This window comes from Mustela nivalis, assembly GCF_964662115.1.
Source record: "Mustela nivalis genome assembly, chromosome: 3".
Classification (NCBI taxonomy): domain Eukaryota; kingdom Metazoa; phylum Chordata; class Mammalia; order Carnivora; family Mustelidae; genus Mustela; species Mustela nivalis.
Genome location: NC_139022.1, coordinates 130,443,018 through 130,459,505, shown reverse-complemented (window position 1 = coordinate 130,459,505; position 16,488 = coordinate 130,443,018). Strand labels below are relative to the sequence as shown.

The window sequence follows — 16,488 nt, the reverse complement described above, 5'->3', positions numbered from 1 at the left end:
TCCAGTGAGCTGAGCTTGAAAAAAAAGATATTCTTAGTCCTGGACCAGTATTGGGAACCATGGTGAAACATGGCCTCAAAAAGGTAAAGTGAGTAGAGCAGGGCAGTGGTTAAGGGTAGTGCTCTGGGGGGCTCAGACTACCAGCAATTAAATCTTTATCCATTTCATGCTCCTCTGCCTTTGGGCACGTCATTTAGCATTACTAGGTCTTTAGTTTCCTTACCCCCAAATAGGAATAATAGTAGTACCCACTTCAGGGTGCTATTCAGTCCGACTGTTCACTAAAAAGCTTTGTACTGCACCTGACACATAGTTAAGTGCTCAATAAATGTTAGCTATAATAGTTATTATATGTTTTTTAAAAGGTTCTTATTGGGATGGTAATGGAAAGTTCTCTATCTTCGTGCTTTATAGTTTTGTGTTCTTGATCATGAATGAATTTCTGACACTGTAAGGAGGAAGTCCCAGAGGTCCTTTACCCAATGGCAGGCCTATATGCTAATGAGAGTCAAAAGGCAGTTGTCAAAGGATTGGCTCCATCAGTGATGACTGGAAATGATGCTATCTGATCCCTTGAGAGGATCAGATTTTAATTTTTTTTTATATTTTAGTTTTATTTTTTATTTTAATTCAAAGTGAATTTTACAAATACAAATTCTATAATTTTTTAAATTTAGTTTTATTGATGATGTTTTGCAAGTAATGAGTTCTGACCTCAATCTACAAAGCTGTTGGTGAGAAGTGCCCTCAACCAATAGTGAGTGTATAAGATATTGCTGACCCAAAATCTGGCTTTCTCAGGTCCTGAGACAGGCTGCTTTGAGCTACCTAAATGCTGGTCTTCTTTCTCTAGCATAGTTCTGTAAGTAATCCAGACCCTAGGATGGTGCCCTAGAGCCACCCTGACACTGGAGCCAGCATATTAAAATCAAGGCCCTTTGTATTCCTTTGTGTATCCATACAAGCTAGAGTCCGTTGTCATCTTGTTACATTTCCCACTTCCTTCCTTTTCATGTGTTTTGGTAGCTGTGGGTTCTGAGGAGAGGACTATTTGGATTATGGTGAGAAAATAAGAGACTTCCCTAGGGTAGTCGTTAAAGCTATAATGATAATGAGAGCTTAGGACACATACAGTTTAATTGACTCAACAACCTGAGGAGGTAGGAATATCTAAAATTTGCAGATGAGGAAACAGAGGCTGAGAGAAACTAAACAATTAAGGTCACACAGGTGGTAAGTGGCAAAGCTGGTACCCGAGCCCACATCTTGGCCCTTATGTAAGTTCTTGGCCCTTATGCTTCAGGGTGACTTCTTGAGGAGAGCCAGGAGATCTGGGTCCTGATGGTTGCCTGTTCTTGCACAGGTCTGGTCCTGTGCCCAGATCCCAACTTTCCTAGGTTGTAAAGTGAAACCTGGATGTGATCTCCAAGGTCCATTCTAGATGATCGAGTCTGTGATTAAGGTACTTATTTACTTTTATTTTTTAAGATTTTATTTATTTGACAGAAAGAATGAGCACAAGCAGAGGGAGCCGCAGAGGGACTCGATCCAAGAACCCTGGGATCATGACCTGAACCGAAGGCAGTTGCCCAACCAACGGAGCCACTGAGGGGTCCCTGATTGAGGTGTTTACAGACACTTCCTTTGTGATAGCATGCTGATTTTCTGACCAGAGGGAAGGCATTCCTGCCTTCTGGGTGGGCAGTGGAATGGGTTCTAGTCTAGTAGGAGAGAGAAGTACAAGAATAAGATTATGAGGCTGCTGTCCTGAAGCAGGCAGAGGTGATGCTCGAAATAATAACTTGTTGGATAATTTAAAATATATAAAAAAGCTAAGTTTTAAAATTCCTTTTAGTTGATGTACTATATATTTCTAAAAACTGCTTGGTAAATGATATAAATTGTAGTTCATATCATTGGTTAAATTACTCTACTTTCCAAATTACTTGTTGAGTTTTTTCCAGCTTTATTGAGATATAATAGGCAAAACTCTGTAAGTTTAAGATGTACAAGGTGTTGATTTGATACCCTACATATTATGAACTGATTATGTTCTAGCATTAACTAACCCTTCAATTGCATTACATAATTACCAAGAAACAACTATAGAGAACAAACTGAATGTTACTAGAGGGAGGGGACTGGGGGGAGGGGTGAAATAGGCGATGGGGATTAAGGAGGGCACTTGTGATGAGCACTGGGTGTTGTATGTATGTGATGAATCCCTAAATTCTACAACTGAAACTAATATTACACTGTATAACTGGAATTTAAATAAAAACTTGGAAGAAAAAAATCACCATTTCTTGTTTTGTAATAACATTTAAGACTACTCTTTTAGAACTTTCAAGTGTATAAACACAGTATTACCATTATCACTATGCTGTATATTTTTCCTCCTATAATTGGAAGTTTTTACTCTTTTACCAATATCTCCTTTTTCTTCCAACCCCCAGCTCCTCCTAACCACCATTCTAGCCTCCTTTCTATGAGTTCAGCTTTTGTTTTTGTTTTTTTTTTTAGATTCTACACGTAAGTGATATCACAGAACTTGACTTTTTCTTTCTGTCTGACTTAGTTTACCTAGCATTATGCCCTTAATGTCAATCCATTCATTTGTTGACTGACACTTAGGTTGTTTCCATCTGTCAGCTATTGTGAATAATACTGCAATGAATATGGAAGTGCAGATGACTCTTCAGGATCCTGCTTTCATTTCTTTTGGATATATGCCCAGAAATGAGTTGATGGATCATCTGGTAGTCCTGTTTTTAATTTTTTTTTTTTGAGGAAACTCCATACTATTTTCCATAGTGACTGCACCCATTAACATTCCCACCATTGTGTGTATATCAATGTATAGGAGTGCCCCTCTCTCCACATCTTCACCAATATTTCTTTTTTTTTTTTTTAATATAATTTTTTATTTTTTATAAACATATATTTTTATCCCCAGGGGTACAGGTCTGTGAATCACCAGGTTTACACACTTCACAGCACTCACCAAAACACATACCCTCCCCAATGTCCATAATACCACCCCCTTCTCCCAAACCCCCTCCCCCCAGCAACCCTCAGTTTGTTTTGTGAGATTAAGAGTCACTTATGGTTTGTCTCCCTCCCAATCCCATCTTCTTTCATTTATTCTTCTCGTACCCACTTAAGCCCCCATGTTGCATCTTTTTGATGATATTCATTCTAATAGGTGTAAGGTGATCTCATTATCTTTTGATTTGCATTTCCCTAATGACTGATGTTGAACACCTTTTTATATATACCTGTTGACCATTTGTGTGTCCTTGGGAAAAGTGTCTTTTCGGTTCCTCTACACATTTTTAAATTGGGTTGTTCATCTTTTGCTATTGAGTTATAGTTCTTTATATATCTTAGGTATTAACCTTTCATCAGATATTTGGTTTGCCAATATTTTCTCCCATTCAGTGCCTTTTCATTTTGTTGATGGTTTCCTTTAGCTGTGCAGAAGATTTTTAATTTGATGTAGTTTTGCTTTTTTTTTTTTTTTTTTGCCATTGTCTTTGTTTTTGGTGCTAAATGCAAAAAATCACCACGAATATTGCTGTCAAGAAGCTTATCCCCTATAGTTTCCTTCTAGGAGTTTTATGGTATCAGGTTTTAGGTTTAAGTCTTTAATCCATTTTGAGTTGGTTTTTGTGTATGTTGTAAGATAAGGGTCCAATTTCATTCTTCTGCATGTGGCTATCATTTTCTCAGCACCGTTTATTGAAGAAACTATCCTTTCCCTGTTGTACATACTTGACTTCTTTGTGATAAATTAATTGACTATATATATATATCATATATATCAAATAAGTATATTTATTTCAGGGCTCTTGGTTCTATTCTATTGTATGTGTGCGTGTGTGTGTGTGTGTGTGGTTTTGATTACTATAGCTTTGTAATATAGTTGAAAATGAGGGAGTAGATGTCTCTAGCTTTGTTCTTCTTTCTCAAAATTGCTTTGGGGATTTGGGATCATTAGTGGTTCCATAATAACCTTAGGATTTTTTCCCATTTCTATGAAAAATGCCATTGGAATTTTGATAGGGATTAAATTGAATCTATAGATTGCTTTGGGTAGTATGGACATTTTAACAACATTCTTCCAATCCATGAGCACAGAGTATCTTTCCATTTATTTGCACATTCAACTTCTTTCATCAATGTCCTAGTTCTCAGTGTACAGATCTTTCACTTTAAGTACTTTTCACTTTAAGTACTTTATTCCTTTTGGTGCTATTGCAAGATTGTTTTTGTAATTTTTCTCTGGTAGTTCATTATTAATGTGTAGAAATGCAATTGATTTCTGTGTATTTTGTATCTTGCAACTTGATCAAATTCACATATTCTAACAGTTTTTTAGTGAAGTCTTTAGTTCTCTACTTATAATATCATGTCTTCTGCAAATAGAGAAAATTTTACTTCTTCCTTTCTGATTTAGATGCTTTTTATTTCTTGCCTAATTGCTCTGTCCTACGACTTTTCAGTACTGTTTTGAATAGTAGTGGCGAGAATGGGCATCCTTGTCTTATTCCTGATTGAGTATGCTGTTAGCTGTAGACTTTTCCTATAGGAATTTTTTAACGTTGAAGTATATTCCCTTTATGCCTAGTTTTTTGAGAGTTTTTTTTTCATGAAAGCATCTTAAATTTTGTCAAATGCCTTTTGTGTATTTGAGATGACCATAAGATTTTTTATCTTTGATTTTTGTTAATAGAGTGTAACATATTGATTTGTGGATGTTGAAGTATCCTTGGATCCCTGGAATAAATTACACTTGATTATGGTGTATGATCCTTTTAATGTACTGTCAAATTCAGTTTGCTAATATTTTGTTGAGGGTTCTTGCATGTCTGTTCATCAGGTTATGAGCCTGTAATTTTTTCTTGTAGTGTCATTATCTGGCTTTCATGTTAGAGAAATGCTGGCCTTGTGAATATGAGTTTGGTAGTGTTCTTTCCTTTTCTAAATTTTAAATTTCTGTTGTGCACTTTCAATGAAGCTTCTGTTGGCTCAATACCTGTCTGAACCATGATTTGACATGAGTATTCCATCAAAGACTTTCACAAAATGGACAGTAATTAAGTTCCCACAGTTCTATACCTTGCTGTAGTAGGTAGATGGTGAGGAACATTGTCAGTGAGTCAGGGGATAGGTACATTCCTAGATGCCAACAGTTTCCATATGGCCTTGACCCTTGAAGGTAGAGACAGAGGCACTGGTTGACTATACTGTCTGCTTTGATGTCCTCACCAGTGCTGGTTCTCTGCAGGGTAGTGAGTGGAGCTATACAGCATTGCTTTCACCCCCACTCCCTGTTACATAGTTGCAAGGGGCTACCCACATCAATTATGGCACTGTTATTAGGCCTCACTGCTTGCTTCTGTAACCACAGCTGGGCAAGGTTATTAGGTGGTTTGTAATCTTAGTAAGTAGGGAATTTCTCTCTGACCACCCTGGATGTGCTTTGGTATTTTAACAATTGACATGATGTGATAGATTGAATTATCCTCACAACTTTACTCTTTCTGCCATGTAATCCTGCAGTGCTTTGGGTGGAAGGAGTATATTTCCTAGTTCTATTGATGTTGGGCTTGGCCATGTGGCTTGTTCTGGTCAATGGGATGTGGGCATAATTAATAGTTTTCAGGTCTTTCTGAGATGCACATGGTACAGATTGCCGTTGTTCCTTTATCCTGAACTCAGAGTGAGACCAATGGATTATATGGAAACTGTCCTGAAGCCAGAGCCAAGTGTAGCTGTCCTAACACCTGAAACAACCTGCTGGCCTGTGAACAATAAATAATTGCTATTACAAGTTGAGTTTTGGAATGTTATGTTTTGCAGGAGTATTGCAGTAACAGCTGTCTGTACATAGGGCCAACATGCTGTGTGCTAGTATAAGTTAGCATTAAGAGTAAATGAAGGGTGCCTGGGTGGCTCAGTGGGTTAAGCCTCTGCCTTAGGCTCAGGTCATGGTCTCAGGGTCCTAAGATTGAGCCCTGAATCGGCTCTCTGCTCAGTAGGGAGCCTGCTTCCCCCTCTCTCTCTTCCTGCCTCTCTGCCTACTTGTGATCTTCCTCTCTGTCAAATAAATAAAATCTCTTACAAAAAACTAAATGAAAAATTTGTTGTAAGAGTTGTTACATTAACTGCTTGAGAAAGCACAAAGGAGGAGGTAGAAAGGGAAGAGGCAAGAGCTAAGAATTATAGGCAGTGATGTTCAAAGGCTACAAAGCAGGCAGTGAGGAGGCCTGCCTGTTTGAAGGAAAAAAATAAAGCACCAGGATTCAGGGGGAGGCCTCCAGGCTTTTTGACATGGACTTTCTTCTTAGATTCCATTTGGGGCTCACAAATCCCCTCTTGCGAACACTCTCTCATGTCTTCAATGGGATATCCACTAGACTAGCCCTGAAGAACAATTTGGCAAAATACATCAAAGCTTTAAATGTGCATATTATCTACCTTTGACTCTGCTATTCCTCCTCAAGTCTATCTCCTAAGGGAATAACTGGGCAGGTGAGAAAGATGGAACAAGAATACTTTTTTCCTTAATTTCTAATATTAAGAAACTGGTATCCAACAATGAAGAACTACTTAATGCATACCTTGTAAGATACCATACAGCTTTGAAAATGTAAAAGGATACTTACTGACAGAGAAGTTTGTGATAGAGTACATGAGATTAATGACCATATACTTATATCCCATGTGTATATAGGTACAGTCTTAATTGTGTTTATGGGATTTTGGCTATAAAATACTGCATGCATACACTCATGTTATTGGAGGCAACTCCATTCATTAGGATCTCTTGGGGAGTCCACTTAGCTAAAAATAAATGCTTTCATTGGGGGTGGGGTATGAATCCTGAGACACAAAAACAAAAATAAAATCCCAACAATATGGGGTGCCTGGGTGGCTCAGTCAGTCAAGTATCTGCCTTTGGCTCAGGTCGTGATCCCAGGGTCCTGGGATTGAGCTCCCCATTAGGCTTCTTGTTCAGTGGGGAGCCTGCTTCTACCTCTACTTGCTATTCCCCCTGCTTGTTCTCTCTCTCTCTGACAAATAAAATCTTAAAAAAAAAATCCTAATAATTTTGTTGCTACTTTGTTCCCAATAATAAAGGAATATTGTGGAGGAAGGCAAGATTCAACAAGGCTGGACATTAGGTATAATAGGAAGGGTCAAGAAACTCTGCATTCTTCCTTGGCCTCCCTCTTACCTTTCTTCTTGATTTCCTCCTTGCCTGACCAAGGTACAGCCCAGGAAGGACTTTGAAAGGACCGAGAGATCTAATGAGGGAAATTAGAAGTGTCTTCTGTGGAGTGTGTGACGTAATCTCCCTCCATTTTACCTTTGAGTTCTAGAGTCTCCTCTACATTGTTCTCTTGTTTTATACTAGTGGCTGGTTTTGAGAGAGGTCGAAGTGGAGGTTAAGGGAACAGCTCCCAGAGTGTGGAAGAATATACTCAAAGCACTGACCATGATTATTATGGGCAATAGGAATTTTTCCCCTTTGTTTCTTTGTTGTCTAGGTAAAAAATATTAATTTGTATTAAATCATCATCTTGTTGCTTGGGTAAACTCGAAAGAATTAATGTGCCTCTTTGGGTTCTTCTCTTGAGACAGCAGTTCTCTAGGGGATCTCTTGCCCCGAGGGCAGGGGCAGGTGGTTGGCTTCAGCACTGGTCCTCCCCATCAGTGGCCATAAGTATGGGTGCTTTCCAACCATCATTATGGCAGAGTTTGTTCATGATGCTCTGATAAAACTGGGATCTGGGGATTTGAATGCATACCAACTTCAGTTTATTTATTAAGAGAAAATATGGAGAAAAAGCCAAGACCAAATGCATTAACTTTTTACAAACTCTGTTTCATTTATTTCTCACAACAGACTTGAGCAGTTGGAAAAAAAAAATGAGGTTCAGAGATGTTAATGACTTGTAGAAAGTCATACCGTAGATCTAATTTATCCAAAACCAATCTGATACTAAAGAGTTTTTGTTTGTTTTTTTTGCTCTTGCTTTTATCTTTTTAATTCCAAGGTGCCATCTGGCTGAGGTTATTTAACCTATGGGATAAAACAATGTTTTACTTAAAATCTCTCTCAGCCACTAACTTTTTTTTTTTTTTTAAAGCAAGAATATGAGGAAAGAGATACCTGCACCTCGAGGGAATGAAGTTAGCAATTAGGGGGAAGAAAATCCTTGGCTGGGTAGGGATGTTCCTCAGACACTGGCATTGGTTGCCAAATATTTAATCAGACTGAGTTTTTACCTAAAGGTGAACTTAAAGATAAACTGCCTGAGGGATAATAGTATAGACAGGACCATTTCTGTAGCCCCTTGAAAGCTGTGTTTGGCAAAGAATGGTCTGAGACCACACATCAAAATTGTCAGGGGTGCCTCTGTAGGGGATTTGCATTCTTCACAAGTTGCCTTTATCAGTTATGGTCCAGTCAGGGAAACTGCAATGGAGGAGAGATTGAGGCTGAGGAGTAAATGAACAGGATTCAGAAGGATCAGGGGAGATCCGTTGAGGAGGAAGCAGCTAGTCTGGAGACCATGCAGGCAGTGCTGGGACCTTGGAGGTTGGGTACCTTGCTGCTACTGTTATTGCTGGACTTGCTGAAGAGATACTGCCTATGCTTGTGCTGGAACCAGGGTGACTTCTCCTTTCTGGCTGCCGGTGCTCTGTAATGGCTCAACCTAACCAAAAGCCCCTGTAAGAAAACCTGGGGCATTCGGCATGCAGGCTTCCAGGCCTGATAATATAGAAGAGGGGATGGAAGAGAGGGTGTGGAGCTTCAAGCAGTAAGCCAACAATCATCACTCTTTTGTGGAATTCTCACTGCATTACACTTTTGAGACCTGCTGCTGGAATACGCTGTGATTCTAGAAGAGTAGTGAAATGTGAATCCGTTCCTAAGAGGAACACTGGCTGCAGCAACTGGGGATTGGTCAAGAATTCCCAGGGAATTACTCTTGCTAATTTTTGCCATGTAACCTGGCTAAAGATAGGCGTGTGGACAGCACGACAAGTTTGAATAGGCAAGACAGTCAGATTTCAGTCCCATTCATTACTATGTCAGATTATCTGCATGGAGAAGCCATAGAAACCATAGACCTAAAAACCTTGATGTTTGCCATCTGATCTGTTGCTTGTGTGATGGTCTTAACCATCAGCACAGGGAGTATTTGCCTGCAGGTGTACGTGAGTGGGGTATAGAGAGGCAGGCAATCAGAACAACAACGACAAAAAGTGAGGATATTAATCAAATGGAGATGATTAGGCAGAAAGTCTGTCTGTTAAAGGTCGATAAAAAGACAACTCTGGATTCATTAATGAGGAGAAGGAATTTACAGACCCTATTGACACAGAAATCCAGTAGTTTCCACGTAAGAGTCAGATAATGACTGACTACTGCAGCTGTGGGGACACCTAAATGATGGGACAGGGGGTGGGAAGGCAGAAGGCAAGGTGACAAATAGTACAAAGATGACTCTGTTACTGGGGAGTTTATAAAAATTCTACACTGAACACCCCAGGAGACTAATTATGGATCCTGAAGGCATTTAAATATGTAATGGGCTGATCTGACACAAATATATTTTAAATATGCATTACTTTCTTGTAAAAAAAAAAACCAACCCTTCTTAACAGTGGTATTTATACTGGGGCTTAATCAATTAGTATGTGAAATTGGCCTGCAAATGTGAAAAAATATAGCTATATAAACTTAGCTCCTCAAGCAAGATGCTTCAGAAATGATCTACTCCTTCTCCCCTCCTTGTGCATATGATGACACAGGTCCAGAAAGGTGGAGTATCTGGTCTGAAGTCACAAGCTGATTAAAGATAAAATCAGTACTAGAAGTCAGCCTGCATGATTTCCAGTTGGGTAGGTCTCTATCCATTTACCAGAATTTGTACCTTGTATTTTGACAGAGATCAGGCTTATATCTAAATGAAACTTAAAGACCATGTTTTCTAGATTCAGCAGACTTACCAATGCGTACTTATTCAAAATGTATCTGCCCGAAGCCCAGGCTTGAACTTGAGAGGCAGAATTTTGGAGTGGGAGAACAAAGCCTTAGGAGCATATATACCAAAAACTTAAAGTGTTTCTTATGAACTGCCCCATTTTCCTTGTCCAGTTCTGCCTAAGGATGTGGTTTTAGGTATTGGTTGGCAGAAGAGAAAATTCTTTGCAGATATCTACAAACTTCTCATTTGGTTAAGGCTTTTTACCTGAAGCCCTTCTTGACTGAGGGACTTCCTGAGTGGTTCACATGTGGGACAACCTCATTAGAAATTTCCATGGATCCATTCCTTGTACTGGGAGTAACAATACTGAAGGTGCAAAATTAGTCATCAGGTTGGTTCCTCCAATATCTGCAGTCCAGGAAACTGTACAATGATACCCAGTTCAGGACACCTCAAGTATTGATCCTCAGGTACCGGGCTGTGGGTGTTTACCTAAAGGTGAGGGTAAGTTAAATTTACTAATTATAATTGGGAGGGGAGCTGGGTCTTAGGATAAGTTTCTCTTGTGTATTGCAGTGTCTGTAGCTCCTAAAGTAGAACCTGGAATATGTTAAGTGCTCAGTAAATATTTGTTGATTTAATGAATGAAAGGGAGCTCTTCATTGGGTGCCAACTATGAAATAGCTGTACTTAACATTTCTTGAGTTCCTAAGTGTCTTCTTTGTGGGAGTGTGGTTGGATTCTGCATGTAGTTGGGATTCATCCAGTAAAGCTCCATGGGGCCTAATGTTTGATGATAAATCATAACCCTCCTAGGTGTTCAGAATCAATTTCACACCTCATCTGTTATCATGAGCAGAATGTGAGAAAGTCCCCTCATTGTGGTAATACATCAGCTCACACAAATAAAAAAATGCCTCAAGATCAGAAAAGGGAACACTGTTATAGTCCATGGTGCTTAATCAGCTACCCAGACATTGATGGATTTCAGGGGATATTTGAATCATGGCATCCAGAATGTCTCAAGCAGAACCCATAGTTGATGGACAGTGTGGAAGCACTTTTAAAAAATCATTATTATCTGTTACTCAGAACCTAATCTCTTCCTAGAAATACTAAGTAGAAAAATGAGAAAAAGCTGAGGATAGAGTATTAAGTAGAGGGTAGGCTAGACTGCCAGAATCCCTCACTGTGTCCATGACTGACACCACTAACTGATCAGCAGATATTCTCCTGCTGAACCTGACCCAACCTCCTTATTTCTTAATCCAAGGCTCTAAAAAGCCACTGCAAGTTGGTGAGACTTGGCATGCTGAACTGAAACTCACTATTTCTGATCTAGAGTTTGACTATTATTTTTCTAGAAAGCTAATGCGAGTAGGTAATAAGATGAAGGGAAAAGAAAATGAAGTACCTTAGGTTGGGAAAGCATCCTGAATTAGGTAGTGGGTCTATTTTCTCACTTCTGGGCAGGATAATATTCACAGCTATGGGTTGAAGATGCTTTCCTCATGGTGGTGTTTTACCAACTGAGATTTTTGGGCCCTATGCATCAGAATCACTTCAGTGATAATGTAGGTACTTGTGCTTCACTCAAGACTTCCTGGATCAGAACCTCTGTGTTTGAAGCCAAGGGCACCACACTGGGACAAATTTCCTTGGTGTCTTATTCATGCTCAAGTTGGTGAACCAATGCCCTTTGGAGAACTGCATTCTAGTCTCTGTTCTACCCAGTCACTTGCTGTGTGTATTTGGGCACATGTGTTACCAGAGCCTCAGTTTCCTTACTGAAGAAGAATAACACTTGTGCCATCTACTTCATAGGGCTCATTAAAGATAAAACCTGAGGATGCTTTGGAAAGGTACTATAAAGATGGAGCATGTTGTTGTCCATCTGTTAAACTTGGTGGAGAGTTGGGGAATTTGGGTAGATTTTTGAACATTTAGTCTAACTTTATCGGGAGTCCATGGTCTACTAAAATTCAGAATGACAAAAGAGGGAAACCATTCTTCTGAAGAGACCAGAGAAGTAGTTATCAACCATGTTTACAAATCCGAATCATCAGGAGAAATTTTAAAGCTACTTAAGCCAGGTCCCCAGCCCAGAGAGAGTTTAAGAGAATCCAGAAGTGGGGCTTGGGTCTTGGCAACTCTTGTGGGAACCGTTTTGGGTTCCAGCCTTCCAGAAGAATAGCTGACCTGTTTGTGTCTCAAGCCTCTTGGCATTCCAGTATTCTTCCAACACTTTTCTTTTTATCTAATTTACTTAGGCTCATATCTGTTGCTTGTATCCAGAAAACCTTAACCAACATCTCATTAGCGAGTTAACCCCCAAAATAGGGACTGTGGATGTCTTATTTACTTCTGGATCTTGAGCGACTAGCAGTTTCTAACACACAGTGGAGATGAGAAATTGTCTCAAATGAAGTGAAAGCTACCCAAGTGGTGTTCTTAACTGGGTAGATTAAACTCTAGGTTTCTTCAAAGCAAAGATACAATGCACATAAAGCTCCCAGCATTTATATATGGACATTCAGGGAATGACTGTTGTGGTGTTTTCTGAATACTGAGGAGATAGAGGTGGGTTAGACTTAAATGAATTTGCAGGAAATAAAATTTTGTAAGTAAAGAATGAAAGTAAATTATTATTGGAAAATAAAAGAAAATGTTCATTCATTTATGTGTTGTCTGTGAGCTTTTTTTGGGTGCTATGATGGCAGAGTTAAGTAGTTAAGCAACTGCTATAATGGCAGAGTTAAGCAACTGTATGGCCTGTAAAAGCTACAATACGTATCATCTGGTTCTTTATGGAAAAAGTTTGCTGTCCCATGGTCTAATGGTATAGATTCAAGAGATGCATGTGTGCCCTTCTGGATCAACCTTCCACCCCTTCCACCCTGCTCTGTACTGCAGGAGGCTGGCTGGTATCCTTACTGTGGGTTCTGAGATCCACATCTTTCCTGCATTATTGGTGGTCCTCTGGTCCCACCCAACACCAAGTGACTCAGAAAACTTGGGGATAGGGCCTGGGCATATTTATTTCAATAGTCCTCTGATGATCCTGACCGAAAAGTGTAAGAACCACTAGTTTATAGCAATGAGTTCCCTTGCCCTTCAGCTTCTGGCAGATTTCTGTCAGTGTAGGGCAGCAGCAAGAGATGGGAGGGAGGAAAGAGAGCAAGGTGAGGTTGTTATTTTATGTTTCCCACTCTATGGGCTTATTTATTAAACTGAAACATCTCTGCTCTTATAAGACCATCTTCTCTGTTCATTATGTAAAAATATTCCCTTCTCTTACCCCTTTCAGCCTAGAAATTGTTACAGAAGCCATAAGGCTTTTGAGGGTGCTGGAGCCAGAAAAGATATGGGGAGATACTTGACTTCTCACTCTGCTTTGTCCCCATGCTGAGAATTGGTCTTGTTACTGCTAAGTTAAAGAACCTGGGTAGACTGATACTTTTAAGTAAGTCTCATAATTCCTGCTTCCTCAACAATATTTATTTTTATTTTTACAATTTTTTTTATTATTTATTAACATATAATGTATTATTAGCCCCAGGGGTACAGGTCTGTGAATTGCCAGGTTTACACACTTCACAGCATTCACCATAGCACATACCTTCCCCAGTGTCCATAACCCAACCACCCTCTCCCTCCTCACTGCTCCTCCTGGAAACACTGTTTGTTTTGTGAGATTAAGAGTCTTTTATGGTTTGTCTCCCTCCCCATCCCATCTTGTTTCATTTTTTCCTTCCCTACCCTCCAAACTCCCCAACTTTGCCTCTCTACTTCCTCATATCAGAGAGATCATATGATAATTTTCTTTCTCTGATTGATTCATTTTGCTCAACATAATACCCTCTCATTCCATCCATGTCATCACAAATTGCAAGATTTCATTTCTTTTGATGGCTGCATAGTATTCCATTGTATATATATATATACACACACACCAAATCTTCTTTATCCATTCATCTTTTGATGGACATCTATGTTCTTTTCATAATTTGGCTATTGTGGACATTGTTGCTATAAACATTCAGGTGCCTGTGCCCCTTTGGATCACTACATTTGTATCTTTAGGGTAAATACCCAGTAGTGCAATTGTTGAGTTGTAGGGTAGCTCTATTTTCAACTTTTTGAGGAATCTTCATGCCATTTTCCAGAATGACATGTGCTCCAGCTTGCATTCCCACCAACAGTGTAGGAGGGTTCCCCTTTCTCTGCCAGCATCTGTTGTTTCCTAACTTGTTATTTTTAGCCATTCGTACTGGTGTGAAGTGGTATCTCATTGAGGTTTTGATTTATATTTCCCTGATGCCAAATGATATGGAGCACTTTTTCATGTGTCTGTTGGCCATGTGGATGTCTTCTTTGCAGAAGTGTCTGTTCATGTCTTCTGTTCATTTCTTGATTGGATTATTTGTTCTTTGGGTATTGAGTTTGATAAGTTCTTTATAGATTTGGATACTAGCCCTTTATCTGATATGTCATTTGCAAATATCTTCTCCCATTCTTGTCAGTTGTCTTTTGGTTTTTTTGACTATTTCCTTTGCTGTGCAAAAGCTTTTGATCTTGATGAAGTTCAATAGTTCATTTATGCCCTTGCTTCCCTTGCCTTTGGCAATGTTCTGAGGAAGAAGTTGCTGTGGCTGAGGTCAAAGAGGTTGCTGCCTGTGTTCTCCTCAAGGATTTTGATGGATTCCTGTTTCACATTGAAGTCTTTCACGCATTTGGAGTCTATTTTTGTGTGTGGTGTAAGGAAATGGTCCAGTTTCATTTTTCTGCATGTGGCTGTCCACTTTTCCCAAAACCATTTGTTGAAGATTCTTTTTTCCATTGGACATTCTTTCCTGATTTGTCAAAGATTAGTTGACCATAGAGTTGAGGGTCTGTTTCTGGACTCTCCATTCTGTTCCATTGATCTTTGTGTCTGTTTTTGTGCCAGTACCATACTGTCTTGATGATGATAGTATTGTAATAAAGCTTGAAGTCTGGAAGTGTGATGCCACCAACTTTGGCTTTCTTTTTCAACATTCCTCTGGCTATTCTAGATCTTTTCTGGTTCCATATAAATTTTAGAATTATTTGTTCCGTTTCTTTGAAAAAAAAAAGATGGTATTTTGATAGGGATTGCATTAAATGTGTAGATTGCTTTAGGTAGCATAGACATTTTCACAATATTTGTTCTTTAAATCCATGAGCATGGAACCGTTTTCCATTTCTTTGTGTCTTCCTCAATTTCTTTCATGAGTACTTTATAGTTTTCTGAGTACAGATTCTTTGCCTCTTTGGTCAGGTTTATTCCTAGGTATCTTATGGTTTCGGGTGCAGTTGTAAATGGAATTGATTCCTTAATTTCTCTTTCTTCTGTCTTGTTGTTGGTGTGAAGAAATGCAATGGACTGCTTTGCTTTGTTTTTATATCCTGACACTTCACTGAATTCCTGTAGAAGTTCTAGCAGATTTGGAGTGGAGTCTTTTGGGTTTTCCATATAAAGTATCATATCATCTGCAAAGAGTGATAGTTTGACTTCTTCTTTGCTGATTTGGATGCTTTTAATTTCTTTTTGTTGTCTGATTGCTGAGCCTAGGACTTCTAGTACTATGTTGAACAGTAGTGGTGATAATGGACATCCCTGCAGTATTCCTGACGTAAGCAGAAAAGCTTAGTTTTTCTCCATTGAGAATTATATTTGCTTTGGGTTTTTCATAGATGGCTTTGATGATATTGAGGAATGTACTCTCTATCCCTACATTTTGAAGAGTTTTTCTTTGTTTTTTAATTATTGTTTATTTCTAAATTTTATTTATTTATTTGACAGACAGAGATCACAGGTAGGCAGAGAGGCAGGCAGAGGGAGAGAGGGAAGCAGGCTCCCCACCAAGCAGAGAGCCCGATGCGGGGCTCAATCCTGGGGTCATGACCTGAGCTGAAGGCAGAGGCTTTAACCCACTGAGCCACCAGGTGCCCCTACACTTCGAAGAGTTTTGATCAAGGAAGGATGCTGTACTTTGTCAAATGCTTTTTCAGCATCTATTGAAAGCATCATATGGTTCTTGTTCTTTCTTTTATTAGTGTATCATATTGATTGACTTGTGGATGTTGAACGAACCTTGTAGCCCAGGAATAAATCCTACTTGGTCCTGTTGAATAATCTTTTTAATGTACTTTTGGATCCTATTGGCTAGTATTTTGGTGAGAATTTTCGCATCTGTGTTCATCAAGGATGTTGGTCTGTAATTCTCTTTTTTAATGGGGTCTTTTTCTGGTTTTGGGATCAAGGTGATGCTGGCCTCATAAAATGAGTTTGGAAGTTTTCCTTCCATTTCTATTTTTTGGGACAGTTTTAGGAGAATAGATATTAATTCTTCTTTAAATGTTTGGTAGAATTTCCCTGGGAAGCCATCTGGCCTGGGCTCTTGTTTTTTGGGAGATTTTTGATGACTGCTTCAATCTCAATACTGTTTATGGGTCTGTT

At 39.2% G+C, this 16,488-nt stretch overlaps 1 long non-coding RNA gene across 2 annotated transcripts in view; it reads left to right on the top strand.

The window, feature by feature from the left end:
- The window catches only part of LOC309861604, an 88,896-nt gene that overhangs the window by 38,326 nt on the left and 34,082 nt on the right, over positions 1 to 16,488 (top strand). For both annotated transcript variants that reach the window (XR_014310042.1, XR_014310043.1), the window contains exon 2: positions 1,507 to 1,625. This is a non-coding gene — a long non-coding RNA (uncharacterized lncRNA). The remainder of the gene's footprint in view (positions 1 to 1,506; positions 1,626 to 16,488) is intronic.